General features: G+C 40.4%; 1 protein-coding gene across 1 annotated transcript in view; it reads left to right on the forward strand.

Annotated features, from left to right (window-relative positions):
• The first annotated feature begins 9,996 nt into the window (after positions 1 to 9,996).
• The window catches only part of faxdc2 (fatty acid hydroxylase domain containing 2), a 48,266-nt gene continuing 46,145 nt past the window's right edge, over positions 9,997 to 12,117 (forward strand). The window contains exon 1 of the mRNA XM_033609574.2: positions 9,997 to 10,000. The gene's annotated coding sequence lies outside the window, so the exon portion shown is untranslated. The remainder of the gene's footprint in view (positions 10,001 to 12,117) is intronic.

Here is a 12,117-nt window from a genome sequence, read left to right on the forward strand (position 1 = left end):
TAGCTCCTGTGTTTCAATGCTAACTTCCTGTGGCACAACGCATACGTCTGAATGGAATCTGCAGCACGTTTTTTTCAATGTACTGGATGGAATGCAATGTATGGACAAATTTCAGGGTAAAAAAAGGAAGGAGGAGTTTAGCAAACACATCTGAGATTCTGGTAGTGATGACTGGACTTTGGGTTGATTCACATGCGTACATGGTGCTATATGGAAATGACACATATGGCAATGGCAATACTGCATCTCAATACTTGAATGATTTTTCTCAAATTTTATATTGATCCCAGGACTGAGTTATACAGCTTAAATTAATATCATAATACCAGTAGTGGCAAATAACAGTACTATTTTAAGGTATTTATACTTCACTTGAGTATTTCCCTTGTATGTGACTTTATACTTCTACTCCACTTCTGAGGCAAACACTGTACTTTTTACTCTATATTTATGTGATAACTTTAGTTACCAGTTACATTACAGATTCAGGTTATCAATACAAAATATTCTAAAAAATGAATATGGTATATTGTTATAGATTAAGCTACACAGCAGTATATAAACTCATTAAAGGTCCAGGTAAGGTTGCAAAACATCTCCCATGTTCTAGGCGTGTAGGAGAGCTATGATGGCTGACACTATTACAGTCAGTGTTTGGTTTGTCCATACTGGGCTACTGTAGAAACAACATGGCGGACTCCGTTGAAGAGGACCCGCTCCGTGTATAAACAGCTCATTCTAAGGTTACAAAGACACAACAATTCTCATATTTGGGTGACTGTAAACTGATGAAAACAGATATGAATATTACTACCATTTCTGCCTATAGATGCCCCTAAACACCACACACTGTACCTTTAAAATTAGCCTCACTTTCATCAGCTGCATTTTTTACATCATATGTACATTAATCTATCAGTAATTATAATATAAAGACATTTTTCACTGTGTTTTTGCCTTCGTTTGACAGAGTAGAGAGAGAAGGTACAACCTGCTGGGAAGGCCCCAAGGCTGGAATCGAACTCAGCATGTTGCAGTTATGCAGCGTGCACTGTAACCACTCTTCCACCGACGCACTCCAACTACTTTTGTTTATAAAGAGTAACTCAACAGCAGGGTGACAGCAGTGTTTTACTGCCATCTCTGGTTGAAAGTTTCAAGCAAGTTTCACCTATGATTAAAATGTGCGCTTTGTTGCACCGGCAGCCACATACAGCGGTGACGTCACAATGTCCAGGGCTGCACCTGTATGTACATCACTGCATCCAGCTGAGAAGTTAAACCACTGGAGGTCACTAAAGATTTACATGGGGTGTTATATAACTCTTTAAATAAAGACCATTCCTGGAGCACCATCATTGGACCAAACTTTCCAATTGCGTTGGGCAGACTGCCACATTGAATATAGTTACTGAGCACATTCATGCTGCCCAGAGGAGGAACTCTTTCCACTTGAGACAATCACGGAGCTTTCCACAAGCGCCAGCACACAAGATATCTCATGATCTGATGGGCAGATTGCTGTATAATTTGATCCATACTTTTAAATTAAACCTTTATTATTTGAATAACCCCACAGCCTTTCCTGTAGCACCACCCTCAGGATAAACTTACCATCTTTGGTCCCAGCACTAATAAGGCTCCACAAATAGCAAAAAACGTCAGGGTGTTTGTTCCAGCCGCCGTGTTAGAATATCAGGGTGTGATTGGACTTTGGTCAGACTGTTGGTCTTGTTAAAAATACAGTCGGTTACTCAAGTCTTTGGTTGCAAAATCCTAGAGTGTTAAAAGCCAGACACAATTTCAAAAGTGGCTTGATGTTGAGAAAAAAGCATTTGTTCATTACCACATGAAGAACTTGAATAAATGAGGTTCTGGGTATGTGGACACAGTTCTGGATTATATTGAAATGAGTCGTGTAACCTGCTCAAACAAGCGCCAAAACTGAAAGGTTAAGATCATTTTCCTCAAGAGAAAGCTCAAGCCACATTTGTCTTAACTGTGTATTAACATTTAAGCTGGTGTGAAAGTTTATGGTCTTCAGATCGTTATCAAATGTTTATTTTGGAGGATCCAGCATCAACTGCTGTGGGCAGATTGATTAGTAACATCTTTTCACGTCTAGTGAAGGAAAACCTTAATAATGGTTATAAAACTACCCATAAAGATCACTGTAAGGTAAGAGCACAGGAAAAACAGAAAGATACCCAAACTAGATACACAAGGTCAGCATTCTTTGCACTTTACTAAAAACCCAAAGGCTCAGTGGCCTCAGCGGACAGTACTGGTTTTGCTTTATTCCACTGTAATGAAATTCTGTTCCGGTTTGACTGCTCACCAAACTGCGGATGAAGACATTACAGCGACCACCCACCGCCGCTCATGTATCTTTCACACAGGAGCAGCACACAGGCTGTGTTTGTCTGCTGGTGACAGATGAAAGACAGAATGAAAGTTCCAGCTCTGCGTTTCCATCCACAGACTGATATTAGATCGACATCAGATGACTCATTTGAATTCATAATTGAACGTGTCTGGCTTGGACTATATTGTAAATTCCCCTCCTGGAAGCCAAATAATGCAAGAGTTTTTGATACACCCTTCTTACCACAGAGAAGTGCTGCATTTCAAAACAGCTTCCCATTCGTTCCAGTCAAAAAGATTCACTCTGCCTACCAAAACAGCCTGATATATGCAGTTTCTGATGAGAAAATCACATGGGAAATTACTCTAGGACCATTCTCTCTTTTGGTGAGAAACACTAGTGGTCGCTGGATATTAAAGCTGTAATAAATAACTCATTTGAAGTTTTGGCATCAGAAATGGAAGGTAAAATAAATTATAATCAAGTACAGCAAAGATTGATGTGTTGCTGTTTTTGTCAATCAGCAAAGACAGAATTTTTTTGATACTGTTGAGCATTTGCAGTAATATGTAATATGTATATTATAAACTAATTTGTCACGTCATCAAGAATATCTTTATCGCAAAAATACTCTGAAATATTGTGATATTATTTTAGGGCCACATCTCCCACCCCTACACACCAGCGTGGCGTGGCACACCATTTGAGAACCACTGGTCTATGCGATGTGTTCCAAGCTAATATCAAAGCTATCCTTACCTAACTTAGCCCTGCCACCACAGCCAGTCTGATTAATCGATAACAGAAATATAAAGTAAATAATGGGCTACTGGTATTATTTGTGGCATGTTCAGTGTATTAGGAAAACACAATAATACTTGAATTCAAATGAAAAGCCCCTCCCTTTGAAGTCTTCCTTGTGTCAGCTGCATGAAAATGGAGCGTTCTGCAGAGCAGCATTCTCAGCCTCGTCATTCTTTCGGCATTCATCGACTAATGAATGAGCATTCGACTATTAAAATAATCGTCGACTATTTTAGTAGTCGACTAATCGGCTTGAGTCATTTTTCATAGAGAAGTACTATAAAAGTGCCCCAAAATACTCTTATTGCAGATTCTTCTGTTCAAATTTTGGCAGCTTTACACACTCTCCCATGACAGGGAACTAAAAGCCTCTGGCGTGAGTACGAAACAAGACATTAGATTACATAATTTTGGGGTTTGGGTGAGACAGACCAACATTTTCCAACATTTTAACACATTTTTCGATAAAATGATTAGTCGACTAATCGAAAAAATAATCGACAGATAAGTCGACAATGAAAATAATCAGTTGCAGCCCTAATTTAAAACATAGTTAAAACATAGACTCAGCCTGTATGTACTAAATATGATTTTAAAAGAATAAAATAACAACAAAAAGAAATACAAGTTTAAACCGATTTGAAGTGAAGAAAGATAAAGTTATAGTGCCACTACTGTGAAGGAATAGATATTTGCAGTTTATATTTTTGGCTTAATGGGCATAGATGCAACAACAACCTGACAAACAGGTCAACATTTCTCAGTAGCAGACTCTGCAGAACGTCTCCAACCATGGTAACTGTGCTGCTGTTGTTGTCCACCAAACAGATGGCTATTTGAGCAGTATATTATAGCATATTATTATGTTATGGAATATTAGTTTGAAGTCTATCTTTGTCCCATGCACCACAATTACAGTGGAGCAGTCGATGGCAGTGAAATTCTTGTTTTCAAGCTCGCTTCAATGATGCTACTACAAAGTGCATAAAAGCAAAAACATGCAGTAAAAATGAGAATCCAAGACATAAACCTGAAACACAACATAGAAGTGAAGAAATAGGAATAAAATATCCTGAATAAAAATTAATTGTAATATGAAATATCATACTGTGTTCTGTGCATACTGTAGTAAAGGGGTACTCCAGTGGTTTGGTAGTATTGCACGTTCACAAATTTGGGATGCTTCCAAGACAAATATTTGAGTAAATCAAAGGAGCAGAGGCTACAATACCTTGACTTTAATCTCCAAAACATTGGATCGGACTGTAAATTTCCCATAATTTCTCAGTAGCATCCTTTGTCGGACTTCCCCTGCCGGCTCACGAGTAAACAGAATATCATTACGTACAATAGATTATGATAAGCTGATCTTAATGTGTAGAATCAGTGGAGTTTCCCTTTAACTTAGAGCATTATGCTGCTGTGTAGATGGAGTGTTTGGAAGCGTTACAGGTTGTTTTCCTAGCGTCACGTCTAATATGTATCTATATTAGTTTATGGCATCTTAATCAGATTTCCTGTTTGCTTTCTTTTTCAATGTATCCTCAGTTTTACCAATGTGTTTTTCTCAGATTTTGGGCTATGGGAACTGCAATCAAGAACAGTTTTTCCCCTATGTCATGGAATGACAAAGCACAGGAGTCCTTTACTTGAAGCCATTGTAAACTGGGGGATTCCCTTTTGTCAAACAAGATGAAGCTCTCGTGATTTTTTAAAACTGTCTTGTTTTACCATCATGTTGTGATCCTCTTAAAAGTAAGATATTAACTAAACCCATTACTGAATCTACAGTCCTCTTTCTCTGCCTGTTTCAGTCTGGGTCGCAGGGCTTCATAACATGTACTTAACAACAGGGATGCGTTCTTGTTTCATCATCCCTTAAAACCCTGACACGGCTCTGCCACTCAGAGACACAGGGACACTGACTCACAGATCAGTAGTCTAAACACATATTACAGGCTTGTCATCGCCCCTCGGCCATAAGACTGGTGGCTCTACTAAAGCCCCTCACACTGCGACAGGGCATCGAGGATCAGGACTGAATATTCTGGATCTCAGACTCTTGAGCCTCTGGGTGACACATCTTCATCCCTATCCTGTCTTTTTCCCTTTTCACGGTAGCAGCAGCTATACCTTTCTTCTTCTTCTCCGACGCCTTGCAGTGACTGACAGCTGTACTGAGGCTTCATTATGGCCGCACGAAAGCCATTTTTTAAATCATATTCACCATTTTCCTCAGTGGGGCAGGGGTGGTGGCGGGTGGATAAAGGAGGGGTTGTGGAAGAGGAGAGCAGGAAGGGAGGGAAAAGCTCCCCAGATGAAAATACTAAATCAGTATGCCCTGCCGCTGCAGCTGAGGCCTAGGTGGGGATTGCATTTAATTTATTCTCCTAAGCCTGGGAATCAGGCCATCAAAAGGAACCAAACTATCAGGTTTCCTGCACTAAATGGCCCAACAGTGTGATGTGGCCAGCCTGGGATCCGACTTAACCCTTTCGAGGTGGCGGGCGAGCGTCAGAGGCAGTTGCCTTCCTTGTCCGGACCAATTTATCTCCTGACACTGAGGCTGCAGGTGCAGAGACACTCAGGCTCAGGAAGGACTTTGTGGACTGAAGGTGACACGGTTGGGACGGGTGGCACTCCCTCCCAGTGTTTGGTAGATTTGGATATCCCTTCTTTAGCCTTGTTTAATGGTTGTGGATCATGGGATTAAGGGACACAGGCTCATGGTAGGCCATAGGAGTACAGCCTAGCTTCCTTTCTAGTAACCTGTTGAAATGCCAGCTCAGTCTGTCTAGTAAAGGTTCACATTGGATAATAATACAGCACATTCTGTAGTGCCAACAGTCAGTACCAGTGCAGGAAGTAATGTTCTCTTAATGGTACACTATGCAGGATTTTCTTAAAAAACAATGTATGGACTCATACCAAAGTAATCCCTCTCAATTATCACTTATGACTCACTAGAAGTGTGTGGTGGTGTAATTTCCTGCAGAGACTCTGTCCTCTGTATTTTCTTATGTTCAGCGCTCAGGTGAGGTCGGGGCTTCATGACATGGTAGCAACCAGGTGCCAGACCATAACAGCAGGCATCCACGAGACACAGTGCTGAAAAATCTGGGGTTGGCTTTTACTTTAATTGTCCTCGGCGAGCACGTTTACAAAGAGTAACCGATAATTCTGCATAGTATACCTTTAATGTAGCGAGGTGAATAATTGCGGACACTGAGGTCAGGGTGGTGAAAGGGCATAAAAATCATCCACTGAAATTACGTCCACACTGGAAAATTAACCGCTTCATAGGGAGGTTAATGTAGGAAGTAGTGTGTCCTTTATGTAGCAAGTTTGAAAGTAGCTGTGCGATTAACACTCTCACTGATTATTAACCCTTACCATCCAAGCTTTTCCCTAACCTTAAGCAAATACTATGCCCTAGCCTATCCTAACCATGGCTTCCTTGTTGTAAAGTCTTTCACTAACTGTAACCACACTGCAGTTGTCATAGATATTGTATAAAGTTTTTGTTTTTTAAACTTCACCACAATGTTTCCATACATTACTTAAACCATGTGTTTAAATTGCCTAACTTTATCCACTGTTTGCCACAATCACAAGCTTTCCTCAGCCTTGACCGAACTTTTGTTGCCTTGTGCCGATATTGCAGAATTGAATAATTTAAAACAGCTTGGTTGCAGATTTAAGTACATCTCCTAGACAATCATACCTGTGTAAGCAATAATCAAAGTTAAACTCAATAATAGTAACGGTAACAACACATTTAATGCACACAGCATTGTTTTCCTAAATACTCAAAGACGCATTACATAAAAAGCTAGATTAGGAATATAAAAAATCCCAGCAAAGAACAGAATCATACAACATTAGCTGAATGTAAAACCAGGCATTAAAAGCAGCTTTACAAAAGAATATTTTTACATGATGAGAGATTGTAGCCGTTATCAGTGTGGATGGAGACGCTGTTATTTATTTAAAGTTTAACAGTCAGTGAGCCTTGTCCACTTCAGAGGAGCATATTCAGAAAACAAATACAGACATCTCTGGTGTGAATTAACCAGATTTTTTCTAACTGTGGCAAGAGAAGAGTTTGTTCATCACTTGTTGTGAAACAAGAAAGCAGATTTTAAAGGCCTCTAATGTCGCTATTGGAAGTTAAGCATTCTGCAAAATGCAGAAGAATAAGGGATTATGCGCCAAAATACAGATGCATTTACATTTCCTGTTCAGGGAGCGATGAGGTTTTTGATTAAGGAGTGATTGCAGTGTGTTCACTTCAAATCAGGTTGCAAGGAGAAGAGAAACAATTTTCACTGTAACCGAAGCTACTTCTGGAGATCCAAAGTAAAGTGCTGCAGCTTTAGTTTTGGTTGAGATTTATCCATGATGCCGTGTTGGCAGGCAGCTGTCTGTGGACAAGAGCAAAGTGAATTATGTGAGAGTGCGAGGAGGGTTTGCAGTTCTTCATGGTTTAAACGTCTGACACAATCTGAACTGTCTTCATTTGGTTAAACTTGGCTATGAATGACTCATTCTAGTTGAGTCATGTCTAATTTGAGCCCAGATTCCACGGTTTCTCAAAATAACCCGTGTGGGTCACATGAGGTCACGTCCAATATTTTTTTGCTCATGTGTAAATCCATCTCTTGAGTTCTTGGAAATTATCGAGTTTCTCGTTGCAACTTTGTCCTCGACCACATGAAACCTGGCTCTGACCAAAAACAACCAAAGGCTACTGCTTAGCCGTCGGCGAGAAGCACAAAACGCCAACCACGCTCACAAATATACTTCACAGAGGCTTTATTTCCTGCTTGACTTGAAAACCAGTTTAGCCGCAGAGGGGTTTAGGAGGTTTTTATTAACTTATTCTAACATAAGGAGTCGTTTGGGGCACTGGTTTCCCAAAGTGAGGTCCAGGGACCTTCAAGGGTCACCTGGGAGGTAAAGGAAGACATAACCTTTGTTCCACACAACACACTAAATCGAAGCAGGTTTTGAGAATGAGGCATGTTGACACAAAATAATGCTTGACTTTTTAACTGTGTGTTAATTCACACCACTATTTCACACACAATGCAGCTCATAAAGGAAAATGAGCCACTCACAGCTGGGAAACATGAAATTAATTACACTGTGGATGGAAGTGAAACAGCACCAGGAGGATGTTGCAAAATATTTGTCTTTGTGAAGTTATAGCCAAAGTCATAATATGACTGTCAATACAGAACAGTGAGATATGCTGATTTCTTCTATACTAACTGCAAAAATAGAGCATGAAGAAAAGCAATACACACTGATATTGATGAGGTCAGTTTTTGGCAATAAGCCTTCTTGATTGTCTTGTTTTTAATTGTAATCTATTTGGATGGTTACTGGAGGATAAAGGCCCCAGTGGGTAAACTTTAACTGGACTTTAACTGGAAAATCTGTTGTGCAGTGTATTACAGTTTCTGTTTCTGTTGTCTGTATTGTATTCTTTGTCGTAGATGTTATTTGTCGTAGCATTGGTTTTCATGCCACCTTCATGGCAATACACCAGGGCCGTAATCACTTATTTACCATTGAGGGGACCATTTTCACTCCACCCTTTCTGAGACCCAACTCTCCAGGGGTTTCTGGGGGGAATTTTCCCAAGAGAAATGTTTGGAAACAGCTAAACTGAAAATTTAAACCATTTTGAAACAAAACTCTTAGATCAAGATGGTGGGTGTTAAACTGTGGAATCCTTTACAGAATGATTTAAAGGGTTGTGTTGATATTATTCAGTTTAAGAAAATGTATAAAGAAAGAATGATGGAGTTGTCATGTAGAAGATGTAGAAGATTATGTTTCTGTCTGAAGTAACTGTAGGTATTGGTTATTAACTGTAACTGACAGAGCATCTATATCTTTTGATTATTTGAGAGAGAGGTAGGAAAAATAAGATTTCTTTTCCTTCTTTCTTCTTCTCCCTGCTCGCATCCAGTCATGGAATAGGTTTTACAATTTGTTTTGATTGTGACTTTGATTGCTGCGTATGTACATGAGTGGAACAAATAAAAATGAAAAGTCTCAACATTTTGATGACAAAGTGTCATTTTAGGGAGCCACAAAGGAGAAGTGCACACATTGACTTTTTTATGACATACTATACTATGACTTTTATACGTGACCTTTTCAGGACATTTTTTATGACACACTAACACTAAAACTATAACACAGCATATTTGAACACTGGGCGGTATGTGTCTTCCCACCACCCCCGCAATATATAGTATAATTGCTGCCTACACAGGTGTGTATTGCCTTGAGGTCAATGCACGGTCACTTAATGGTCACTCAATGACATTAAAACCAGTTCTCTAAAATACTGAAAGTGATAAAGAGTCAAAACAACATGTCAGCCTTTTCTTCGATCCACAGTCTACTACAACTGACCGTCTCTCATGTTCAACATCAAGCTACGTGTCAACACTTACACTGGAAAGAGTAAATGTCCAAAATCAGTAGCAGTTGCAAGCAGACTGTTGTTGTTATCAGGCTCCAGTCAGGACTCACAGCCACAAAGAACATAATATTACTTTCTTCTTATGAACACAGTGGAAAGCAGGGCAGATCTCTGATGACCAGCTCCTTACCCCTCATCTCCTCTCCTCCTTGATCTTCCCCCGCTGTTTGCTTTACTTTATTTTCTGTTTTTTCTCCCCCCTCCCCCTGTAATTTTTTCGTGCAAAGAATAAAATTTCATCTGCGCGGGCTCTGGGAAAGGCGGCCCTCGGATTGGCCCTTGCCCGTACAGATGCTTTGAATTTACAGGGCTTTTCTGCCTGCGAGGAGAAGCAGGGAGGGATGGAGGGATGGATGGTGGGGTGGAGGGGAAGAGATGGGAGGGGTTGAAGGGGGGGTGAAACCTGCCTGTATTTCCTGGGGATTAGGCGTCAGATGGGCGCCCTCAGAGGAGGTCTCAGGTCCCGGCCTCCCTGGATGGCTGGGAAACTGACCCCCATCTGACTCCGTGGGTTTCTTTGTGCCCTGCCAGCATGTAGCCTCAGGACGGGACAGAGGCCTGGGCTCTGTCCCACAGCCAGGCCGACTCACCGCCGCCTGCATGGCAGACTGAACCTGTCACATTATTACCTTATACATTCATACATTGAACCCTACATTTGCACTTTTAAGGATAACTCTAATGTCATTCAACTCAAGTCTGTTTTCAGTCATTTCTATCAATAGTAATAAAACTGTAATCACCAAGTTAATTACTGAGAACTCAGCCTGGGAACCAGACAAATCTACAAGCTTGTGTTTTATTTGCTCTGGCAGATATGTCTGGTCCTCCTGTTCAAACAAATTTCCAATTGACCTAGCCTACTTGTGACCAATTACAACCATCTATCTAACATGGGGCGGGGTTGGTACCATGACTGACAACTTGTGGATTCTTCGCATTCAACGCAAAATACCCGATAACGTCATTTTAACCTTGTACTACCCCTGTGCCAGGGACACGACAAGGAAAGAACTTAGTAAAGAGAAGTGCCGTTGAGGCCAAGAAGCAAGATGGCTGCAGCGTCAACCTTCTGCTGAAGTAGTATTTTCAGATTCTGACAGCAGAAATGGCAACACTCATTCACAGACATACTGATGCTCCATCATCACAGCTCATCTCTGGACTGTTGCTCAGTTGCATGTTTGCGTAGCAACACGTTTTGTTGCTTTGATTGGTTGAAGGTCTAGATCGTTGGTGATGACCCTTGGCAATCAAAAATTAACTGAGAGGTTTCAGACTCATTCGCATTTGTGAAGTGCTGTCGCCATACCAGGCTACTGAGACCTGGGAACATAACATAATCATCATCATCATCATCATCATCATCAATCACAAAATCAGAAACAAATATTGAAAAAACAGACTGTATCAGCTGCACGTGTAAAATAAATAGAGTATTGCACTAATAAGAAGTGGATTATATTTTAAATAAGTAGTGGACTGCACTTATTATTTCATATGCTTTGATTTATTAGCCCAATGGCCCACGGGTAAAAACTGTTTTTAGTCTATCTGTGCGTGACTTTAAGCTCCTGTATTTTCTGCCAGAGGGCAGGAGAGAGGACAAGAGAGCCAAGAGCTGTTGGGACTTCGTGTGCTGCCGCCATCTTCCCCTCTCTGTAAGAAGCCCAACAGGGTAAGAGACACTATCAGACAGAGTGTGAGTAACAGTGGGTTAGCTGAATGTATTTGTAGAAAAAATAAATTACCTACTGGTTTGCCAACACTTCAGATGCACACACTTTTGGTTTTATCTCCAATTTAAGTGGTTTAAAATATCTGAATACATTATTGGCTTCTTCACTGATTGTCAGAATTTGTTGTAGTGAATTCACCATGTTGCCATAACTTAGCACCCAGTTTGATAAGTTCACTGTCATCCTAACTTTGAAAGTTAAACCTAACTTTAATTAATCACAGTTAAAGAACTGGAACTGATGAACCCTAACCTTAAAGGACCCGTCCGTGATCTTAAGTGTCACCTTAACACTGAAATCTTACGCACAGTTTTGGAGCCTGCTCTCACTCTGACGCTGATTGACAGGTTTTTTATTTTTCGGATGTTCAAGGTCTTCTTACCTCAGTAATATGTAAACTCATTAGCAAAAATCCACACACCAAAACAGAATAAGTCATTTGGAAACCGGTTCCAAAAATGATATATCATCTGAGGTTTCTACCGTTTTTTTTCCCCCGTTAAAGGTTTTTTTGGGGGGAGTTTTTCCTTATCCGCTGCGAGGGTCCTAAGGACAGAGGGATGTCGTATGCTGTAAAGCCCTGTGAGGCAAATTGTGATATTGGGCTTTATAAATAAAATTGATTGAATGATATGTTTTGCCGATCTGGCACCGCCAATTGATAGGCAAAAGACATGTCAGTAGTACTTTTTATTATTTAGGCAAAT

Source organism: Epinephelus lanceolatus, chromosome 11 (assembly GCF_041903045.1).
Source record: "Epinephelus lanceolatus isolate andai-2023 chromosome 11, ASM4190304v1, whole genome shotgun sequence".
Lineage (NCBI taxonomy): Eukaryota > Metazoa > Chordata > Actinopteri > Perciformes > Serranidae > Epinephelus > Epinephelus lanceolatus.